We start from the raw sequence: 24031 nt of genomic DNA on the forward strand, positions 1-24031 counted from the left end.
CAATATGACAGTAGCCATCAGGATGGATAAAATCAGTATTTTATTCTTCCCAGAGGATGAGGTCTCACTTGGATGAGTTCTGTGGAAAAGCAGCCCGTGGACTTACACTGACTGATCCATTAAATCATTATTTCCACACACTCCATTGTTTGTATCACATGTTCTATTTTAGTTGGTGTAGTGAGACTTTCTGTTATGATACTTGCTGATATGGAACATATTGACATAATTATATTATGACAGAAAATATGGACTAGTCCCATCTTGCTACCATAACCTTGCAAGTGGAATGAAAGGCTCTTACACCTGTCAGAAAGGCTTATTTAACTCATATGTTAGAAACGCAGCAAAACCAGGTTGGTGAAATGAACTGCAAATTCAAAGCAGCATATTGAATTTTGTGATTTATTTGTTCACAGCACAGGTCAATTAATGTATTTCACAGTGATGTAATATTTAATTTTAAAAAAGGAATAGATAAAGCATGGCTGAGCAGCTACCCTGTTCATCTGAGCAAAACAGCAAGTGTCTCTCCAGCAGGTACAGTGTGCAACACGAATAACTTCAGACAGTGAATATCAGGCATAGTTGATGTGATGTTTAAGACTGTACTGTTTCTACCTTGAACTGAAGGATCCTTGAACGTCTTTATTACAAAGCAAAAAGTAGTTTACCTTGCCTGAACAAATAAATAAGGACAAAAACCAGTATCTGTATTCTGGAAAAGAGAAATAAATAGTCATTTATTAGCATAATAGTGGCTCCCATCCTTTGTCATGTATAGTTAGACTGTGAGCTGGTCAGGGCAAGAACTATTTTTTTGCAGGTCAAGCTTTTGTTACAACACTTATTAATTGTAGACATTGGCTAAGCATTGTTGTTCAGTCTGCCAGCTGGCTCCTTCCTTTTCCGCTCCCTGACCTTTAATTATTTAAGCAACAACGATAATACTTTTCATTAACATAGTGCTGTCTGTCTAAGAATGTTACAGACTAAATTAATTTGTTAAACAAAATTCTAGTGAGGTAAGTCAATTCAGTTTTATTATTCCCATTCTACAGATGAGGACATTGAGGCAGACAGAAGTTCACTTGTAGTCAAAGCCAAGAATAGAACCCAGGCCCTCTGGATCTCAGTCCTGTGCTTCAATCACAAAATGATCAGTTTTTCTGAAGTCCATGCAACTGGGGTAGAAATATCGTAGTTAAGGTTTATATTATTTTAATGTCTATATTGGGGTGATATTATTATTATTTGATTGTAGCACCTGGGAGCCCTGGATAATGAAAGTAATAGAGTTGTGAAATGCCAGTGGACCTAAAAGGAAAAAAGAACAACTGCACAGGCTACCTGTAATAGGAGTGGAAATATTTACAAGTCACTGATCATGTTAAAGAGGTGGCTGTGCCTAAAAATTTCACCTGGCACCTACAAAGTTACATTGGCAACACCAGTAAAAAACTCAAGATGAGTAAGTGCTAAAAACTGCATCAGGAAAAAGAAAACACTCAAGAATAATAAATACCCCTCAGCAAGAATCCCAAAGACATGCTGAAAAAATAGCATGTTCCAGGAGGGACCTGAAGACTTTATTGATGCAGCAGCATGTGCCAGTTTTTATATATTTTGGCTTGATTTTGTTGTTGCTTTGGTGCCTTCCCAAAAACTGGGGTTGGCACATACCACTTCAGTGATTCTTCAGATTTACTGATCAACTAATCTTTTTTTTTTGCATGGATTTCTGTCCTTGACCCTGGTGTAGTAGTCAGGCTTTTTCAACTGTATTGGCGTGTCATTTTCTGATATTGTCACTACAAAGCTGCTGTTTCTGTTGGGAGACATCTGTAGGCCCAATCCTTTGCTTGACATAAGCAGTGAGCCATGAGAATTTCCTGAGGAGTGGCTGTCAGGTACAGTCTGAGAAATGTCTGCTTTCTTTTGGTGCTGTTGGCATTTCTCAGTGCTAATTCTGGGGAACATTCCTGTAAAGAGGCTGGAAGTTAAGGGTGCTCATCTTCTCACAGGAAACAACCCACAGATGCCGCCCTCCCGTATCACCTTGATACACATGTTTAAAAGCTGACTATGACTAAAATATTTATAGCTTTGCTTGTAACAAACCATTGGCTTTTAAAAAGCCTTAAGGGAAATGAGCTGGGAGTCTTTGTATCTATTACCCAAAACTTCTGTTAGTCTTAAAGGTGCCACAGGACCCTCTGCTACTTTTTACAGATTCAGACTAACACGGCTACCCCTCTGATACTTTGTATCTATTGTCTTTTAGGCCCCATTTCAGCAACGTAGTTAACAAATACATAGCTTGAAGTTAGGCACATGCTTAAGCAACTTGTTGAATCGGGGCCTTAACGCTTGGTGTGGTGTTACTAATGCTGGGAAGCAAAAACTTGCCTTATATCGTACACAGTAACTGTTGCTAGGAGAGGTGGGACTTAAGGTTGTAAGCTGGAAGGATCAGTTGAGAAGCAGGTAATTTGAAATCCTTGAAGACTTTTCTTCTCATAGGAAGAAGAGGCTCACATGTTGTTTTGTCCTATCCCTCTGTCTCACCACTCCTCCCGCTTCCTTACCTTCATCCTGTTACAGTATTAGACTCCTCTGTTCTGAAGTCTACAGTAACCTCTATTCTAATGGCAGAACTGCAAAGCTAATGCAGATTTCCCTGCCACAGTTGGCTATTATTGATCTGCTGCTAGGAATCAGGTTTTAGAGATATAAAGTTACTATAATTCTCTTCCTCTCATTTTACCCTTCCCTGGGGCATCTGTCTCAAAGACCAGCAGCATTCTTTGCCTGGTCTGAAGAGATTTGGGAACCTCTTAAGTACCATGTAAAATGCAGGTCACCATATCTTTGAAGGAAGAGAGTGTAGCTGCCCTTGAGAGGGTACAGCCTAAAGCAGTAACAATGAAAACAGGCTTAAATGATTTAAGTTATGAGGAAAGGTTAAGGAAGTTGGTTTGATTCTCCGTGGAAATGAGGAGTCTTTGCATTGACCTATTTGAGGTTTGTCTGAAAAAAGACGAGAAAACTAGAAGGGTGATCATTGATATTATTAAAGATGAGTGAAATGCCTATTGAATGAAACCATATGTGATACACAGAGAAAAGGTTGCATTTTCTGGCTTATTTCCTGGCCTTAGATATAAGCAGAAAAATTCGGTTTAAGAAAAACGCAAAGGGGGGAGAGCTTTAAATACCAAGGATTCATCTGTTCTATGTGGGTGAAATTCCGTGGTTTGGGTTGCAAGTAAAGGATGTGTACCCTGATGTCCTTGGACATACTTTCCCCTCTGTAGCTGTCCCACTATTGTGCAATGTGCGGTCTGTGTTTTTAGTGTACTATTCTAGATCCAAGAATCACTTGGGTTTTGGTGGTAGTGTGTATGTATTATGAAGACTATGGTTTTGACTTCATAGTTAAGATTGAGTTGAGTTTTCCATATATCTGTGTGTGTGTACGCATGCATGCTTTATGTAATATGATCCAATTTGTCCCAACAAAGAATTTTACACTGTAGTTTTATATATATAAAGATAGGTGTGTGTGTGTGTGTGTGTGTGAAAATACATTTTACAATGCATATACACAATAATGTTTGAAAAAGCTTGCATTCTACCACAGAACACTGTCCATCATTATGAGAAAAAGGGATGTGACTTCATGGGCTATGATTTTTTTTATACATAGTAGCACATTAATTTTAAAATGTGTTAGAAAATAATATACATGCTTTAAAGGTTTTTTTGTTTCTTCACATTTTATTATTGAATCAAAACTTTCAAACTGGATAATTACTCTTAACTGTAAAGGCTTCCTGTTGTTTGTGCTATGTTTTTCATGACCAAAGCATAGCAAAAAGTCAAGAAGTAGTAGTTTTCCTGATACTCTTATGCCTTAATTGCAAATAGTAGTAATAGTAATGGTAGTGGTACCCCTGTCCTTCACAATGAGGACAGAGCGGTGAGGGTAGGAAAACACTTGAGGAAATGAGAAAAATAAAAAACAGAATTATTGGCTGAAAATACTTTTCCTGGCATTACTATGTGTATTCTTGTTTCAGATGTCCCTGGCTCACAGTGAAAATGATCTGATCTCTCTTGGGAAGTCTCTTGGGTTTAGATTGGGAAATGTTTGGCATTGAATGAGTAGGGAATGGGATAAGACAGAGATATATTTGTTTGTGTTATGTTTCCTACTGTAGGCTGCATGTTGACATGAAGTCCTATGGCAGCGAACAAATTGAGACTTAAGCCTCTAGGAACACTTCTTCATGGATGCCTGAGAGGTAATTCATTTATCTCCAGACAAAGGTGGTAGAATTTGGGATTTTAATACTACTCTGAAATTTTCCAGGGTTGAAAATCTGTACTCTGTGTGTTTCCATGTGTGTGAGAGAGATAACATAATACTTGTGAAAGATGCAGCTTCAGTACCCTTGGGGACTAAAGTCTTTGGTTTATGCAAAGAACAGGTACAACACAGGCAGTGAGAGCACAAGCTTTCTCACACTGCCCCACTAGTGTGCTTCAACCCTGAACTGGACCACTGGTTGACAGAGTAGTTCAATTTTCCTGCCCATTCTGTTGTTGGCCTCTCTGCTGAGCAGATTAGAAGATCATATAAGGACAGAATAGGAGGGAAGAGCTCATTGTCAGAAGGGAAATAAACAAGGCCAAAAGGGAAAATGGAGAAACTGAAGCACAGCCTCTCATCAAGCATCTGAGGTGCCAGTATCTCTGAAACAGGAAAGAAAATCTGTTAGAACAGAAGGAGAAATGGCCAGCAACTGCAGAAGATTTCTATGCAAGTGTAACGGGGTGTATTCCCTCTCACGACCGCCCCCTTGGCCGAGGGCACGCGCCTGCACACCACCAAGACCATGTTTGAATTGACATTGGCAATATGTCTAGGTACTGCTCTAAGACTATCACTTCTATGATCTCCGCACTTGTGTGGACCTCAGGGCGTAGGCATCAGATGGCCCAGTCTTTAAGGCATTGGGCCCCAGCCCTGGGGGCAAGCCCCTGAAGCAAAAGGCTCTGAGTGGAACCTGCACCGGTAGGTTTCTAGGGATCCACCCAGGCAGTTGAGTATGGCAGCCTTCACTGTCCGATAATCTCTCACCGCTTCGTCATCTAGAGCCCAGTAAGCCGCCTGAGCTTCCCTGGACAGGAATGGGGCCAGGCGAGTGGCCCAGTTGTCTTTATCCCAAGCAGCGGTTGTGGCTACCCGCTCAAAGGTGACTAAGCAGGCCTCCGGATCATCATACGACCCCAGCTTGGCCAGTGGTATCCCTGAGTTCAACTGGTTTGAGGTGCCTGAGCTAGTTAGTCGCTGCAACAAAGCCTCCTGGAATTGCTGCTCCTGCTGCTGCCAGTGCTGCTGGAGCTGAAACACCTCCAGGAGTATAGCCTGCTGCTGTTAAGTAGACTGCAGCACCTCATGTTGCGCTACAACTAATGCCCTCCTGAGTTTCAGTAGTGCTGTGCTGCTGCTGGGCCAGCAGCCTTACCAACCCCCCCATTGTCCCCTTGTTTCAGGGGTCGGCCCCACTCCTCACTCTTAGTGCCAGTGTAACAAGGTGCACTCACCTCTGGTGAGCACCCCCTTGGCCAAGTGTGTGCGCCTGCGCATTCTCTCAGATTGTCCCTGCGCTGGGATAGAGCAGAGCCCCAGGGCTTCCTCCCTGGAGACAATGTCTTCGCCCTCTTGGGGCGGGCTTCCTGGCTACAGCTCTCCAGCTGGGCCACTATAGCTCAGTTACCCCTTTGGGATGTCTCAATGTCCAGTGGCCCACCCACTACTCCAGGTCCCAGTCCAGGGATTCTGTAGTGTCTCAACAATCAGGTCAGGGCTCCTTCTTGCTCTCCCTGGCTTCTGGCAGTGCTGCCCTGTCTGGGGTTCTGCAGCTGCATCAGCCAGCCACACACCATCCACACTCCGACAGCTCCAGCAAGGAATTGAACTCCCTCTGGCCCTGCAGCTCTTCTTATATTAGGCTGCTGGGCCCTATTTGACTGTCCCCCACACAGCCACTCTAGGCAGCTTGGAGGACCTCTCCACTGCCCTTTTTTGGGGGCGGGCTGTGGCAGGACCACAAGGTCTCCAGCAGAGGGCCTCAGAGGATCTGGTATACCCCGACACAGTAAGAAATACACCTCTACCCTGATATAACGCGACCCGATATAACACAAATTCGAATATAACGCGGTAAAGCAGTGCTCCGGGGGGGTGGTGCTGCGCACTCCGTCGGATCAAAGCAAGTTTGATATAACGCGGTTTCACCTATAACGCGGTAAGATTTTTTGGCTCCCGAGGACAGCGTTATATCGGGGTAGAGGTGTAATACAGCTGTAATTTTAAGTAAAATGTTCAATTTTCTTTATACCATTCCTGATGGTATCATAGCCATGAGTTGTTTGTTGTAAGGAGGTGTGCATCATCACTTTGCTCCATTATGGTGCCAGTCTCTTAGATTGTGTCTGCCTCAAGAGATATGGCAGAAGTCTTTGTTTCTTGTCTCCCCAGTCAGAACCATTTTGCTTGGCTGTGAATATAGAAAGCTCTAGGGAGCCGTTGTCTATTAAGGATAGTTCTGTTTTAGCATTGTCTAGTATTTTTGAGTTGTGTAAGGGCATCTTGCACTCTATACTGTGGCTCTAATTGTTATACCTTTGCCTCTAGCTCTTGAAACTTTGTACTGGTTCAACAGTTTTCCAGTGACCTTGTTCTGTACATTTTTGGTTTGCAGTCCATAGATTCTGAGTTAAAAAGGGAGCGCTGTGACCATCTAGTCTGACCTCCTGCATAGAACCAGCTATAGAATTTCTCCCAGTATTTCCTGACTAAAACCCAATAACTTGTGGTTCAAATGGAGCCTATCTGATACCGATTCCAAAACTTGACAACTGAGCAACTTGAAAGTGGAAAACAAAATTGGAAAACCCCAGCCATTTGTCTTTTTATATAAAGTGCTTACGTGAGCACAAGTCCCACTGACTTCCAACGGGTCTAGTAGTATACCTGACTTAGTAAAGTGTTTTTGAAAATCCCACACTAAGAGACTTCTCTTACAGTCCATCTGTGGTGTGGCTGCCGCTACCACAGAATTACTATTTGTATTTCAGTAATTCCTAGAGATCCCAACCAAAGTCAAACCCCCCTTGTGCTGCACTCTCTACATACATATAATAAAAACAGTCCTTTCTCAAAAATCTGACAATCTAAATGACACATTTCTGTGGTATTCTGCAGACACGCACAACAAATATTAGGTGGGATCACTTTATTCCAGTCCTTAAGAGGAGGTAGTGATGAAAAGCTTTGGTGTTACATGCAATATCTGGGATGCTCTCCAGAAAGCCCAGATGTTTAGCCTTCCGTGGCTTCATTTTAAGCAATTAAACATAGAGTTTATTTTTTAGTTATGAGCTGACTTTCCTAATTTTCATTTCATACACTAAAATGTTGACTTTTCCAAGAGAAACTAGATTCCATCGGTTAGCACATAAAACAAGTGCAATAAGCTATGATACATGTCAATGCATAGAATGACATGTGATCATTTGAATAGAGGAGGGTTTATTTTTCTTACAAATTGTCTGTTTCCTTATCCGTGACAAGGTCTCCCTGATGTAATGCAATTCTTTGGAAGCTAGCAGTCCTCCACTACTTAGTAGGAAAGTGCCTCAGAAGGTGAAATGGGTGTAGAGGCATGCAGCTGATCCTCTTGCCCTGAGTAATGGAAACAGGATATTTGTCCCATAGTGCACAGAAACTTTTCTTTAGAAGACTCCATTCAATCCAGTTCTTGCTTTTCTAAAGTTTTGAAGCAGTTGGCACCTCATCCTCTTCCTCCTGCCTGTCTGTCTGTTTCCAGACCATGATAGAGGCGGGGGTAGTGTTTGCAGGTTAGTGGATCAGCAATAAAACAAACGGCTTCTGTTGTATTTTTGTATTTATCATATAATATTCATACCCTAAAGATAGCATGACCATGGAGGCCAAATACTTTTCTGGCTAATTCTTGCAGTTGACATAAATCAGATATTCAGTCTTAGGGTTACCATACTTCAGCAAGCAAAAAAGAGGACGGGAGGAGCCCCGCCCCTGTCCTGCCCTAGCCCCGCCCCTGCCCCTCCCACTTCCCCCCCTCAGAACTCCCAACCCTCCCCCCACTCCTTGTCCCCTGACTGCCTCCTCCTAGGACCCCTGCTCCTAACTACCCCCCAGGACTCCACCCCCTACCTAAGCCTCCCTGCCTCTTGTCCCCTGACTGCCCCCCTCTTGAGACCCTCCCCCCATCCTAACTGGCCCCCTACCTGTACCCTGACTGCCCCAACCCTTATCCACACCCCCACCCCCAGACAGACCCCTGGAACTCCCATGCCCCATCCAACCACTCTCCACCCCTGACAGCCCCCCCCAGAACTCCCGACCCATCTAAACCCCTCTGCTCCCTGTCCCCTGACTGCTCTGATCCCTCTCCCCACTTCTGCCCCCTGACAGCCCCGCCCCCAGAACTCCCAACCCCCCCCTCTTCTTGTCCCCTGACTGCCCCCTCCTGGGACCGCTGCTCCTAACTGCCCTCCAGGACCCCACCCCCTACCTAAGCCTCCCTGTTCCTTGTCCCTTAACTGCCCCCTCCTAAGACTCCCCCCAACTGCCCCCCAGGACCCTACCCCCTACCTGTACCCTGACTGCCCAAAACCTTATCCACCCCCCCCCAGAAAGCCCCCCCTGAACTCCCCCCCCCGTCTCTTGACTGCCCCATCCAAAACCTCCCTGCCCCTTCTCCGACCCCCTGGCCCCCTTGTTGTTGGCCTTCGCCTAATGTCTCTGTGAACTTGCTCAGGAACGATCTGAGCCTTTTGTCCCGGCACGCTGGGCAGCAGGGGAGGAGGAGCGGGGGAGGAGCTCCAGACTGCCGGAGGCGATCTGCGAATGCAGGGAGGGAGGGAGTGATCTCTGCTGCAGGGGAAGCGAAGGAGGGGCTCTGTGTGGCTGTCGGAGCCCCATGTAAGTGGCACCATCCGGCTGGCTGTCCGGACATTTACAAATCCCCCCCGGACGCTATTTTTAGCTCAAAAAGCTGGACATGTCCGGGGGAATCCGGACGAATGGTAACCCTATTCAGTCTTAAAACATTTACACAGCTTCACACTGAAACCCCTTATCTGATGTCTAAGTAAGAGTCACCCTACAATCCCTTTGACGTTTAATGTTCCTGTAAGCACATAGCCCACCGTAACTAGCATTGTTAAGCCAGTGACCAACATGAAACCCAGATACAGGGGTATGGAAGATGATCTGTTTGGCTTCACTGTTGATTTTTTTGGCAGAAACTGTTGTGTTGCTTTAGGATGTTGGCAGATTATTTTTTTTACAGTTCAACATGTTCTGTACATGCAGGTGCTTCTGGGTGTTGAAAAATATCTCTTTTACAATGTGTGCATTGTGTCTGCTTATATGGCCTATGATCTCTGGGACCTGGCAAAATTCCAGCATGGGGAATAGTATTCTGACTTCATAAATTCCCTGTACTCTTTTAGTTGCAGATAATATTCTTCACTTTATGTCCTAAGCTATTGTACAGTGCTGATCGGTACTGGTATAAACAAACACTTTCATTCTACCCTGCAGGGCATTTTCTTACAATTGTGGGCGAAATAACTTTCTTATATATCTTTATTAAGATTTCTAAGATCCTTCTGGATGGAAGGCACCGTATAAATAGTATGGTGTCATATGTTCAGTACACACATCTAAGACATCCTTACACTGGTGTACTTATTTTTTATATTATTTTAGCATGGAAATGTGTACTCTGGTCCTCCGCGATTAGGCTCAGGAGGTAAATCATAGAATCATAGAATATCAGAGTTGGAAGGGACCTCAAGAGGTCATCTAGTCCAACCCCCTGCTCAAAGCAGGACCAGTTCCCAGCTAAATCATCCCAGCCAGGGCTTTGTCAAGCTGGGCCTTAAAAACCTCCAAGGAAGGAGACTCCACCACCTCCCTAGGTAACGCATTCCAGTGTTTCACCACCCTCCTAGTGAAATAGTTTTTCCTGATATCCAACTTGGACCTCCCCCACTGCAACTTGAGACCATTGCTCCTTGTTCTGTCATCTGCCACCACTGAGAACAGCCGAGCTCCATCCTCTTTGGAACCCCCCTTCAGGTAGTTGAAGGCTGCTATCAAATCCCCCCTCATTCTTCTCTTCTGGAGACTAAACAATCCCAGTTCCCTCAGCCTCTCCTCATAAGTCATGTGCTCCAGACCCCTAATCATTTTTGTTGCCCTCCACTGGACTCTTTCCAATTTTTCCACATCCTTCTTGTAGTGTGGGGACCAAAACTGGACACAGTATTCCAGATGAGGCCTCACCAATGTCGAATAAAGGGGAACGATCACGTTCCTCGATCTGCTGGCAATGCCCCTACTTATACAGCCCAAAATGCCGTTAGCCATCTTGGCAACAAGAGCACACTGCTGACTCATATCCAGCTTCTCGTCCACTGTGACCCCTAGGTCCTTTTCTGCAGAACTGCTACCTAGCCATTCGGTCCCTAGTCTGTAGCAGTGCATGGGATTCTTCCGTCCTAAGTGCAGGACTCTGCACTTGTCCTTGTTGAACCTCATCAGGTTTTTTTCGGCCCAATCCTCTAATTTGTCTAGGTCCCTCTGTATCCGATCCCTACCCTCTAGTGTATCTACTACGCCTCCTAGTTTAGTGTCATCTGCAAACTTGCTGAGAGTGCAGTCCACACCATCCTCCAGATCATTAATAAAGATATTAAACAAAACCGGCCCCAGGACCGACCCTTGGGGCACTCCGCTTGAAACCGGCTGCCAACTAGACATGGAGCCATTGATCACTACTATCCAGTGTATTTGTTACTATCTAACTAAAGTTACTATCCAGTGTATTTGGCCTTTCATTGGCAATTCTGGCTGATAAGTTTGCTCCTTTATTAAACAACTGGCACTGAGCAAAAGGTCTAAAGTGCTAGAACAAAGGAGGGCTGAGAAAAGGAATCCTCAGCACGCTGTTGCTAGATATGTGGAGTAGTAAGATCATTCCGTGCAACCTGTTGCCAGGATACGACGTGTCACTTTGGCCATATTGATCCGCCCTGTGTGTCGACCATCTGGCTACACCTCCAACTATAGATGACATGCTCAGTCTCATCCCATATACCCTTATGTGAAGGCTAGCTGTGGAAGTGACTTCTGCTGTGTCTTAGGAGGCGAAGAGCCCTACACGTTGGTCCTTGTGCAGAAGAAACATTGTTTCTAATGAGTTAGGTCCCAACTCCCTCAGGATCAAACACGTGGTCATATATTTATAGTGTTAAAATAACACGAACTAACAACTTAAACCAAGCAAAGAGAAGAACATTTCACGTTAGCCAGAAACATTATTAATTTACTTGATTGTGTCCTTTTATTTGAAGAACCTCAGGACAATGGGAGATTTAAAAAAAATTGAGACTGGATAAGCACCCAGACTTTCAAGGCATTTCATCTGCACCTTATCTGAATTGTCATACTCCTCTTGGACCTGAAAAAGTGGACTGGACATTTTGAGAATAAGTTTCTTGTGGGATTTCTTCTGCTACTTGCAGTCTGGAACAACAATAACCCTTTCTGGGGTATCTCAGAATTTCCAGCTATAACTATGTATAAATATGTGGACTTGTTTAAAAAAAATGGGGGATGTGGCTGGAAGGGGAAATTTACAATGTGGTAACTGGGTAAGCATCTAGTTTAAAATCAAGTGCAACATTAATTTTGGGTTAGAGACCTTATAAACCAAGTCCAATCATATTTTAGCACAAATATAATTCAGCTCTGTGTAAGGGGGTTTACAACCAAAACCTGGAGAGAGCATGAATGTTGCTGTGCTATAATATGGGCTTTTGACACAGCATTCAAAATGTTTACTATAGCAGAGGCTGGTGTGCCAGAATTGGCAGAGTGGTCTGAAGAAAATATATTTCAATTTTGGAGAAAGTGTTATCCTGGGATTTTACATTCCTGCCCTTTCTGAAGTCCTCCTTATTCTTCTGAATGGCAAGTGGTTTGCATAAGGAACTTAAATTGCTGTACTCTTCATATTACTGACTGTACTACAAGTCCACGGCCCAGTCTCTCAAAACTGGTGTTTTTAAAATGGATGCCTCTCTTTAATTAAAATCATTTCAGGATTCAAGCATCTTCCCTCCAAAGTAACCTAGATAATGGCATGCTCGTCATTATTTTAAAATTTCCTGAAAGCTGCTCAATAAGCTTTTTTTTTTTTTCTTTTAAAAACATCTTGAAAATGAAAATTAATTCAACAAGGGAAGATGCTTTATTAGAACTATCTCTTCCTGATCACTTGTATTCTTACTTGTTTAATGTTATCAAAGCTTGACAACCCAACAATATGGGAAAGAGAAAAAAAACGTTTAATTGCAGAGTAGACCAGGAGCAGCAGATAATGTTGGTACCGAACAGCTTTCTTCTTTGCACAATGGAATTGGATCCAATCTCATTGTATTGCTGGATGACCTGACCACTACAGGATTTTGATTGTTTGTTTGTTTTTCAATATTACAATGTTCCCTGCCATACAGTGAATCCCAAACTTCCACTGACATCCTGTTTTTACCATTTTTGACTAACTCATATGCACAAAACTGATATATTAGTGCAGAATGTGGCTGAAAATTTTTCCTAAACTGCTTCTGTATACTGGTTTTATAAGAAGCATCACACAGCTCCGAAGTAAGTGATGGAGAAATCTCAGGAGGTTTAATTCAGATCATACCTAAACATTATCCAAGCTAAATTAATCTCTTGAGTCTGCTAAACCAAATATGAAACCTCATAAGAACAAAACTTTCACGTGACAGTGGCAGTGTTTCCTGCTGGCTGGAAATATCATGAAAATAGTCTTTCTTGTGGTATTACAGAACTTCAACCTCTGGTCATGTCTGGAACCAAGAAGTGAAGAGATGAATGAAAATGAAAAAGACTTGTTCAAAAAATTAATCAAACTTTTAACAATCTTTAAAGTCTGAGATTCATTTCAAGTTTTGGGTGAAGGTTTTTGTCCATTCTTATTTTACCCTTTTAAAAATATAAAATACCTTTTAGGTTAAATACCCATCATAAAACGTTGGTTTGTATTACATTCTTAAAGCTGTGACAACCATTTCTGGCTAAAAAGAATTCATCTTCCTATTTGATTTTGACAGCTGATCAATGCAACCTAGCAGGAAGAGGAATCAGAGAAGTTAAAGATGGAAAAGACTGTTTAGCTCACCTGGTCCATACCTGCCAATACAGAGTTTATACTATAGTATTTTCTTGAGTGCTTTATTCAATCTAGTTTTAAGTTACTCAAGCAATGGGATTTTCACCATTCACTTTGGAAGATTCACTGTTAGCAGAATATCAGAAAATATTTCTGCAATTTGTCTTTTGTTCAGTTTTATCTAATCATATCTACGCTCCTGTGATGTCTCTAAATGGTTCCTATACTTTGCCGTTGTATACATTGTTCACATACCTGTATATGGTTACCATTAGTCTATACGTATTTAAACCAAAATCCTATGAAGACTTAAGCATGTGCTTAACTTTACCCACTCTGAGTTGTCCCATTGAAGTTTCATAGGTTTAGGGCCTTAGTTATTTTACTCTTGCCTCATAAATAAATATTATATAGGTGTGTCCTGGAGCGTGGCTTCTCTCCTGCTTTCTTCCCCTCAGAAACTGCAAGGACTCCAGTGGTTGTGCCTTCACCATAGCCCTTTATTTTAAATTCCTTCTAGCATTTCTACAACAATCCCCATGCAACAGTCTATTTACAGCACCAACTGCATTTTTTGGCCCTCTCCCCAGGACCTAAGGGGAACAGAGGCCTGCTTCTCTTGATGTCTCTGTGCAACTGGGGTCACCCAGCCCTAGACCCCTTTCTTACGCCGCCGTTGGAACTTCCTTCTTGCCTTCATATCAGTTCTGGGCTGATGGGCTAATTGGCTTCTTATCCCATCCAGCCGGCCAGCCTGATTGTCTAATTACCTCTGTCAGCTTTCTACAGGGGGAACTAATTAACATCTGAGTGATCAGAGTGAAGGCTCACCTCTGCACTCTGTCACAGGGCCCTCATCACTTTTGTTGCTTTTTGTCAGAATTCTCTCCTGTCTGTCAGTCTTCTGCAGATGCCAGTTACCCTGCGTAGACTTTGAGGAGTAGCCTAGTGCCATGTAACTTCCTTGATCCATATATACTGTGATTGGTTTTTGTTCCTACCGTATTTGACTAAAAGCTCATTTCAGCTATAATGTCCACTATCACTCCTGCTCTCTTTTTTAGGATTATTTATTTTCTAATGTCTGTTCCCATGAAATATCTATTTTTGGATGATTATTTTTCAAATTTATTCTTATGAAACTTTTTGGATGAATCTTATTTTCTTACTTTTCTATATACCTAAATTCTATGGGTCTATTTGTATTATTACTTTACACTTGCTGGATTTTCAAAACCTTCCAGTTTAGCAACATTTTAAAATATGAGGTAAGACATTGAGAAGCTCTATGCCTATTTTGTGCATGCAGTAATCACAACTGTGTGCATTAATTAGGTAAAGCAAATGTTCAGTTGTAAAACTAACTAGCCATCTGCATTCATATATACCCAACTTAATTCACAGTAATTGAATGCACAAATTAGGCACTCAATTGTAGGAATATTTTTGCACACACATTTGTAAAAATCTGGCTTCTCGTTGCTTACGGTTTTATTTTTCTCTAGTTCTGTTATAAAAGAGTTGAAGAGAATTAAAGATTTAAAAAAGGGCTGAACCATAATCAAAGTGATAGGTATGTTCCATATTTCCATATCAAGCTAAAGCAAACAAAAAATTCAGCTGCACATTGCGTACTATCAATGTAGATGTATCTCTTGGGAGCTATCTTTAATGAAAAGACTATGTTTACTCTTCATTTTCTTTGCTGCATTTAAGATTCTCCCTTTGCAATTATTTTCTTCTGACTATATATCAGTTTCTTTAATTAAAATGTGATGATTCACCACTTTGTAGTAACCAGGAACTTTTTTAAAAGGCAGAAATTTTTAATAATTTAAAGTACCGGTATTTTACAGTTGCTGTCTTTGTGGTATCCATGGTATTTTTATGGCTCTAGTCTTGTGTGAACAGTGCAAAAACTCTGCTTTAAGTAATTTTGTGTTCAAGGGCAAATCACCCTCTTTGCTTGCTAACTCTAATTTTCCAAGGGTTATAAGACTTTAATTTGATTCTTTATCCAGTGTGCATAAAACAATCACTGAAATTTGCATAGTAAATTATTGGATAATCACTTTTTATGTAGCCTACCTGCTTGTTGAAATGAACATTACCTTTTAAGTGACACTCTAGCTAAATGCAAGGCAAAAGCAAATTTAACAACTAAACAGATGGATTCAGCCCTCATGGAACAGAAATGGTTGCATGTAAATGGGAAAGGGGAAATGGCTTACTGTGGCGGTTATCTATTTACCTGTCTATGCATAGAAGATTTTGCATGTATGTATATATATATACATATAAAGTGTGTGTGTGTGTGTGTGTGTGTGTATATATGTTTGTGGGTGTGCATGTAGCACACCAAGGCATATAAACATAAACACTAAAGCTGTGCAAATCATTGTTTGGTTTACTGGTTGAACTGAAAAACCCTCACAAATAAAACATTTGGATTGACCTGAAACTAAATAAAATATTTTTGCTTTTCTTGGAGAAACAAAAAACTGCCAGGAAAATCATTCCAGGTCTAGTCCAGGCATTTTTAACAGTTTTTTTTTTTTTTTAATTACAAGCTACAAAAATGTGAGATGCCTTTCACAAAACCACCATAGGAGGACGTAGTGGTACAGTCCCTTTTCTATAGTCCCGTGGTTAGAATACTGCCTTACCTGGGATATGGGAGCCCCAGGTTCACAAGTCACCACTCTGCCTGATTTGGAGCAGGGATTTTAATGTAGGTCTCCTACGTTGCAGGTGAGCGCCCCAACCATTGGACTACAGAGTAATTTGGGTTGAGTCTCTCTCGGTCTCTCTTGCTGAAGCTGTTCCGCTGTATATAAATAATTAACTAGTCATTGGACCAGAGAGAGAGTGTGAGAATGAGAGGACTCACATTGGAGGTGGGGGACACCTGGGTTCCAATCTCTGCTTCAGCGGCTAGTGGAGCCATTTCACCAGGAAAGATTGAAAGAGACCCACCAAGATTACCTAACAGTCCGGTGTTTGGGGCACTCACCTGCAATGTGGGAGACCTACATTAAAATCCCTGCTCCAAATCAGGCAGAGTGGAGACTTGTGAACCTGGGGCTCCTACATCTCAGGTGAGTGCTCTAACCATGGGGCTCTGGGTAGAAGGAGGAAGACACTGGCACCAACTCCACTTTCACCTCCTCCTGGTTTTGTGAATGCCATCTTAGTCACCTTGTGAATCTAGCCCACCACACAGATTTTGGGGGGATGAAACTATTTGGGGGATTCATGTCAAATTCACAAATACTTTTGGTTGACCCAAAACTGCATTTTTGTTGAATAAACTATATGAGGTTTTTTACAGCTCTAATATATACATGTGTCATGGTGATATCCATGTGATAAGTTACAGATCCATGTAAGATACATTTTAGTACATGGCTTCACAGTGTTTTGTGCAACTTTGACTCCTCCCTTTCCCCATGCTTGTGTCCCCATTCATCATGTCACATACCCTTCTGCCAGGAGAGCTTTTCACTTTCCAAACCTTCAGGCAACTTCAAAAAGTCATTTAAGGAAAAAAATCAACCTGTCAGAGATCTGTCCTTCTTTCCCCCAAATATAGAAATTTCGTCTCAAAATTACACCTATTGAAGGCCCAAGATGAGCAATGTATTCAGTTTTATGTCAATCCTAGGTTTAAGGTATGATATTTCACAATTCTAGAGGGCCTGAAAGAGAATTTTGGCGCTTTATACCATTGAAAATCCAAGATTTTACGCTTTCTAATGGGAGCTAGCACTTGGAAAGACCCAAGATAGCAGACCGGAAAAGCATGGCAGTTTTATATCTAGTTATATATATATAGGGGGGGTTTCATACTTGCACATAATATAATTTGTTTACCTTTTCATAGAATCATAAAAGATTAGGGTTGGAAGAAACCTCAGGAGGTCATCTAGTCCAACCCCCTGCTCAAAGCAGGACCAATCCCCAACTAAATCATCCCAGCCAGGGCTTTGTCAAGCCTGACCTTAAAAACCTCTAAGGAAGGAGATTCCACCACCTCCCTAGGTAATCCATTCCAGTGCTTCACCACCCTTCTAGTGAAATAGTGTTTCCTAATATCTAACCTAAACCTCCCCCACTGCAACTTGAGACCATTGCTCCTTGTTCTGTCATCTGCCACCACTGAGAACAGCCTAACTCATTCTCTTTGGACCCCCCCCTTCAGGTAGCTGAAGGCTGCTATCAAATCCCCCCTCACTCTTCTCTTCTGCAGACTAACAAGCTCAGTTCCCTCAGCCTCGCCTCGTAAGTCATGTAACTTAACCCCCGATCATTTTTGTTGCCCTCCACTGGACTCTCTCCAATTTGTCCACCTCCTTTCTGTAGTGGGGGGCCCAAAATTGGACACACTACTCCAGATGTGGCCTCACCAATGCCGAATAGAGGGGAATAATCACTTCCCTCGATCTGCTGGCAATGTCCATACTTATACAGCCCAAAATGCCGTTAGCCTTCTTGGCAACAAGGGCACACTGCTGACTCATATCCAGCTTCTCATCCACTGTAATCCCCAGGTCCTTTTCTGCAGAACTGCTGCTTAGCCAGTTGGTCCCCAGCCTGTAGCGGTGCATGGGATTCTTCCGTCCTAAGTGCAGGACTCTGCACTTGTCCTTCATAGAATCATAGAATATCAGGGTAGGAAGGGACCTCAGGAGGTCATCTAGTCCAACCCCCTGCTCAAAGGAGGATCAATCCCCAACTAAATCATCCCAGCCAGGGCTTTGTCAAGCCTGACCTTAAAAACCTCTAAGGAAGGAGATTCCACCACCTCCCTAGGTAATCCATTCCAGTGCTTCACCACCCTTCTAGTGACAATTTTTTCCTAATATCCACCCTAAACCTCCCCACTGCAACTTGAGACCATTACTTGTTGAACTTCATCAGATTTCTTATGGCCCAGTCCTCCAATTTGTGGAGGTCACTTTGGACCCTATCCCTACCCTCCAGTGTATCTACCTCTCCCCACAGCTTACTGTCATCTGCAAACTTGCTGAGGGTGCAATCTATCCCATCATCCAGATCATTAATACAGATGTTGAACAAAACTGGCCCCAGGACCAACCCCAGGGGCACTCCGCATTATACCAGCTGCCAACTAGACATTGAGCCGTTGAGCACTACCTGTTGAGCCTGACAATCTAGCCAGCTTTCTATCCACCTTATAGTCCATTCATCCAATCCGTACTTTTGTAACTTCCTGATTACACCCGTGCATGCTCGAGCATATTTTTATACTCCTCCCTAAGCATCTGACCAAGTTTCCACTTCTTCTAAGCTTCCTTTTTGTGTTTAAGCTCACCGAAGATTTCACTGTTAAGCCAAGCTGGTCGCCTGCCATATTTGCGATTCTTTCTTTAAAAACAAAAAAGCCTAGGAAATTACACATTGAAACAACTATTTTAAAATAATGTTATTAAGGTTGCAAAACCATGCACTTAAAAGTTAGGAAATCTAGAATTACTATTACCCTTTTATTTTACCTTTATTCTGCCCTCTTGTGCATATTCATTACGATACAGTTTTTAAGTAAATAATATTTTTATAGATCCCCTTCCTCGTTCAGTGCAAAGGATGTATAGACCAGGGGGCAGAATGACAATTATGTAGTCAACAATAAAACTGTTATTGCCAAACTTTGCAACCTAAATCACATTTTTTTTTCCATTCAGGGGTTTTGTGGGAGTTTTGGCATTGACTTCAGTGAGGCCAGGATTTCAGCCAGGAATGTAAAGGGTGGAAAGACAGGAAATTAAAGAGTTAAGTTTTTCGTAGTAACTTTAGTACACATTTTTTGCACATCTTCTATTTTTATGGAGTACATGGAACAACAAATATTAGTATTCAGGCACACATTTTTAATTTACATTACACAGGTGCAATGTGGATGAATTAGCATTATTTTGAGAACCTTCACTTGATCATTTCCTTAGTTTTTAAGCTTTCAATTTGTGACTTTAATGTTACATTGACGTACGGTTTTGTATTTTTGTTTTGTTTGGTTACCCCCCTTTTGATTTGATTGATGATTTTTGAAAAAAAGATAAAAGATAAAGTCCAGACCTATTAGGCTTGAAGAGCTTATAACTTTCCTGGAAAACAGGTTCCTTTCTGCAGAAACATAGAGTTAGATTGTTGCTAGCCCTTGTGCAACTATGTAAGGGGGAGGGAGTAAGGAATCTCCTCCCTTTTGCCTGACCTACACAGGGGCCGTCCTGAATTGTAGCCTGTTCTGTTCCTGAGAGCATCTCACTGAAAAAGGTAGTGGGCGGGGCCATTGCTATATCCCCATGTATGCAGCAGCCAGCAGACATGAGCATTCAAATTGGGAAGAGTAAACTGCACGTTTTAAAGGTCTGTGGTGCATTATTCTTCCACTCCCTGAGCATTTGGGGAGCTCTGGGAGAGGTAGAAATTCTATCTCCCTGAAGTAGAAATCTTCCTGATGCTCCCTCTGCAGCAGCGCAGCTCTGTATCTGTTTCTTTGCAAAAAACAACACTTGTCCTGTGGCCTGTTTGTGTAGTGTGTCCATTCAACTCCCCCGCCCACCCGCCAACAGCAGGATTTTGGCTAACTACTATAGTTTAGCCCAGGGATTTCAAACAGAATCTGAGTCTGCAGTGCAACCTGCCCATGAAGAAATGCTTCCATGCTGAAAAAATACTACATAGACCTTTGCTATGATACACATTTGGGAACTGACCTAATAGAGTGCTGACCATTCTCTACACCCATTGGGCCCTTAGAACTACAATTAGTAACATAGCTCCCAGCATTAGCAAAAATACTACTGTAGCACACCAAATGGAGATTTTTAAATGCAAGCAGATCTACTCTCATAGCAGTGTAGGTGCAAAAATCCCAAGAGACTTGATGGGAACTGTATTTGTGCACCAATGGGAGAATACTTTTATTTGATTCCCACTTGTGAGTTAATTGTGGGTAGTCTCTTGTAATGTTTAGAGTTTTGTCTAGCTACCTGATTTGTGGGGGCAATCCATAGTTTGACATAGAAGAGACATAAAATATACCTGCAGTGTTTTAAAAGCACAATGTATTTGTAGGCACAAAATGTAGTCCATTTCCTAAAACCAGAACCTAAATATTAATGGAGCAGTATTTGAAGAGGTTGTTATTTAGAAATAGTTTTGGAAAAAGCAATTGAAAATCCCCAGGCATCCCATCTGTGTTTAAAGCAACAATAATAACAAAACTTTAAATTAGCATAGGAGATTTAAGGCATTTCAGGAAAACATTGATTAAATCTGCCAATGAAATGAATGTGTTTGGCGAGTGACCTAATTAGTGTATATTTGGTTCTTTTTCACTGCACTGCTTACCACTAATTGCTGTTCTGCTGGTCTTCTTCTGACAAGTAAGAAAAACAAGGATGAGGGATTTGTTGAGGAAACAGTGACATTCAGTTTTAATTCATTTGAACCTGCTGCCAAGCTTAATTATGGAATTGAGAAACTGAGACCAGGAGGCCCCCAGCTGTTTAGGTTATTGGAGACATAGATGGTTAGTGTCTGCCTGTGTGTTCAGGTAGCGCTTACTGAAGCAATCCATACATTTATGCTTGCTGATGCTTAGCTGTTTCGTCCCCCAATAGGTATAGGCTCACCGCTTGTATCCCTTAAACTTCATTATTTAGCTTTGATGGCATCAAGCCAAAGAAAATTACAGTCCTTTTATTTCTCAGAGGAAAGGATTGGCAATGATTATGGATAGTCTCGTCTTGTTGTTTGTGATTGCATTTACGTGCTAGTAGTACGTGTCATTCTATAAAACCAGGCACCCACCCATTTAGTTCTAGTGCTGGATGGCCAAAATCACCCTGGTGTAACTACACTGAAGTCAAAGGACTTACAGGGATGAATTTGGTCCTTAGCCTTTAAGGGAACTTTTCAGTAGGTGGTTTGTTTATTTTTTAATTTAGAGTATGTTAAAAACAAAAAGGAATGAGATTTAAAAAAAAACAGTGAAAATAGATTTGTTGTGTTTGTTGCGTTATTATTGTTGTTTCATTTTTATATGACAGTAGTAGCTAGGAGTCCTAATTAATCATCAGAGCCCCATTTTACTAGGTGCTGAATAACAGGAAATAAATAGAGAGCTGACTGTCCAAGTTTATGGCTAGGAGCAAAAAGGTAGGGAATGGAATGTGGGGGTAAAAGAGGAAGGGTGTTTCTATAAGATCTATACAGTCACTTTACTTTGTGAGTGCATGACACCTGAAAATGAAACTGCGATTACATTTATAAACAAAAGTGAAATAGACCAGCAGAGTCACTGAGGCCTGAGAGATGTAGTTAGGCCAACCTAAGCCCCAGTGTAGACACCAGTAGGGTCAGTATCCGTCGATATAGCTACTGCCTCTTGAGGGAGTGGATTTACTACAGTGATGGAAAAACCCCTTCTGTCACTATAGCAAATGTCTACACTGCGGCATAGCTGCAGCACCATAGCTGTGCTGCTGTAGTGCTTGTAATCTAGCCATACGCTACATTTTAACTGCCAACGTAAATGGTGAGAAGGATATTAACATGTCTGCTGTTATGCTGCATAGCATTGTAAAGTCTTAGAAGGATGCTTGAATGCTGAAGCAGCCTGGGAACATGGCTTGTAGGTGATTGCTCTTTGGATTGCTTTTCAGCCTTGCAGTGATTTTGCCCTGATGTTCTGTGTGGGGTGGAGGAATGTTGAGAGGTGAAGATAAGAGGAGTACTTGGAATGTGAATTAACTGGAGGGAAGGAACAATAACAACTTCACAATTATACTAACATCATTAATGAAAGTACAGTATATATAATGAACAACTGGCTCTGGCCAAAAGCATACAGTTTTTGCCTTATTGACTTTAATGGGAGGATATGATTCTATAACCCCACACAGGTATTTTGTGGTCATTAGAATAAGCGTATAGAAGCTATTCATACAATTAAACCTTGTGGACTGACTTAAATCTTTATTTATTGATTGACTACATTACATATACCTGCTATCTATAGTGTGTTCTCTCAAAACATCCCAAACCTAGAGATGCTAGTGTAAATTTACTGGTAGAACTAAATCGGATGCACACACTCTTTTTCTGTATAACATTGTGTAGACAGTCTTATTAAAAATCACTTACCTAACACACATGAATCCTGCAATATAAACCTACTATAAATCTCCAATTTTGCCATTCCCAGTTTTTACAGTGTCAACATCTAAAAGATAGGTTTAGCATTTCTCTCCTGCACAAAGACATGAACATGTCGAGATAGAGCGCAAGATGCAATCTTCTATCAATAACAAGTACTCCACCTCCTAAGAATAGGTTGGTTCCCATACTCCTTCCAGGCCATCCTAATACCCAATCTGTCTAAGCTTTCATGGTGGTATCTGGCTTCCTGGTGGGCTTCAGGGTCTGTTGGCAGCTTGAGTCAAGTCAGGGGACTTGTATTGTGAGACTGTGAAGTTACGTCTGCTCTTGTCTCCTCCCAGGAACCATTCTCCATTTCCTCTCCTTGACTCTGAGTTTGTGCACTTGTATCACCCCGCGAACAAAGGCTTTGTGGAAATCCAAGGAAGAACTCTGTGTCTTCATGTAGCAGGCTTTCTTAGTGAGTTAGAAATACAAACTTCACAGCTACTCTGCAGAGCATTTTTGAGAGCACTGTGAAACGCACTGCTGGGTGTAACAAGTTCATTGCAGCATAACACGCTGAGTGAGAGGGAAGAGGAGGAACCAGAGGGGAGAAAATTAAATAGTTAATTAAAAACAAAAACCAAAGCGATAATTGAATTCTGTTGCACTTTTTCATGGCAATGTTGTGGAGCATACTGTCACAATGCACCGTTGTTCCAAAGGCTTCCCTAGAGGTATACTGATGTTCTAAATCAATTTTTAAAAAGTACAAAGATTAGGAGAAAACAGAACAGAGAAATTCAGGAATGGAGGACGTTATTAAAGCAATGCCTCAAAATCCTTCTTTAGTTTCTTAGTACTTTTTTTTTTTTGTAGTAACTCTCTTGGCTGTTTCTGTTTCTTTTTTTAAAGCTTAAAACTTGGCAAATAAGATATTAGCGTGAGAGAAACTTTGGGTAACAGATTCTTTTTACATTGGACTAGCCATTGCCTAGAGTGAGGCATGCACATCAAAAGAGTCTTCAGGCTTTGGGTGGTGAGGTGTTCACATACTCTTTTGGCAGAGTGGGGTGGAGAACATTAATAGGGGAAAGGCGGGGGTGGTCACACATTATCAGGGGAAAGGCTGACAAAAGAAATAAAAAAACCTGATACAGCAGGAAATCCACATATTTGTGGCTGCCTACTGTATTGTACTTATTGATCTAGTAAATGGAGATGATGGCAGAGGAGCCGTTATGCTATAAACATGCTAGTGCTAATATTATTAAAGTTTACCGGCAATTTGGTTTCAGCCCTGCAGTCTGCAGGGAGGTGAGCTGTGCTTGTAAACTCTCTCTAAGAAGCATATACCTGTGTTGTAACGTCTTAGAAAGATGTGGGCTGGAATATTTTCAGAGGACTCTAAGGGAGTTAAGAGCCCTGGGGCAGATTTTTAAAAGTATTGGGAGCTTTTGTAAATCTCCCTAGGCACCTATATGCACCTATAGGCACTTCAGTATCTGAATGTAAAAGTCTGTAATTCAATAGGA

The 24031-nt window shown here is 41.9% G+C and overlaps 1 protein-coding gene across 18 annotated transcripts in view; it reads left to right on the plus strand.

Annotated features, from left to right (window-relative positions):
* The window catches only part of RBMS3 (RNA binding motif single stranded interacting protein 3), a 917250-nt gene that overhangs the window by 577861 nt on the left and 315358 nt on the right, over positions 1-24031 (plus strand). The window lies entirely within an intron of this gene.

The sequence above is a fragment of the Chrysemys picta genome, chromosome 2, assembly GCF_011386835.1.
Source record: "Chrysemys picta bellii isolate R12L10 chromosome 2, ASM1138683v2, whole genome shotgun sequence".
Taxonomy (NCBI): domain Eukaryota; kingdom Metazoa; phylum Chordata; order Testudines; family Emydidae; genus Chrysemys; species Chrysemys picta.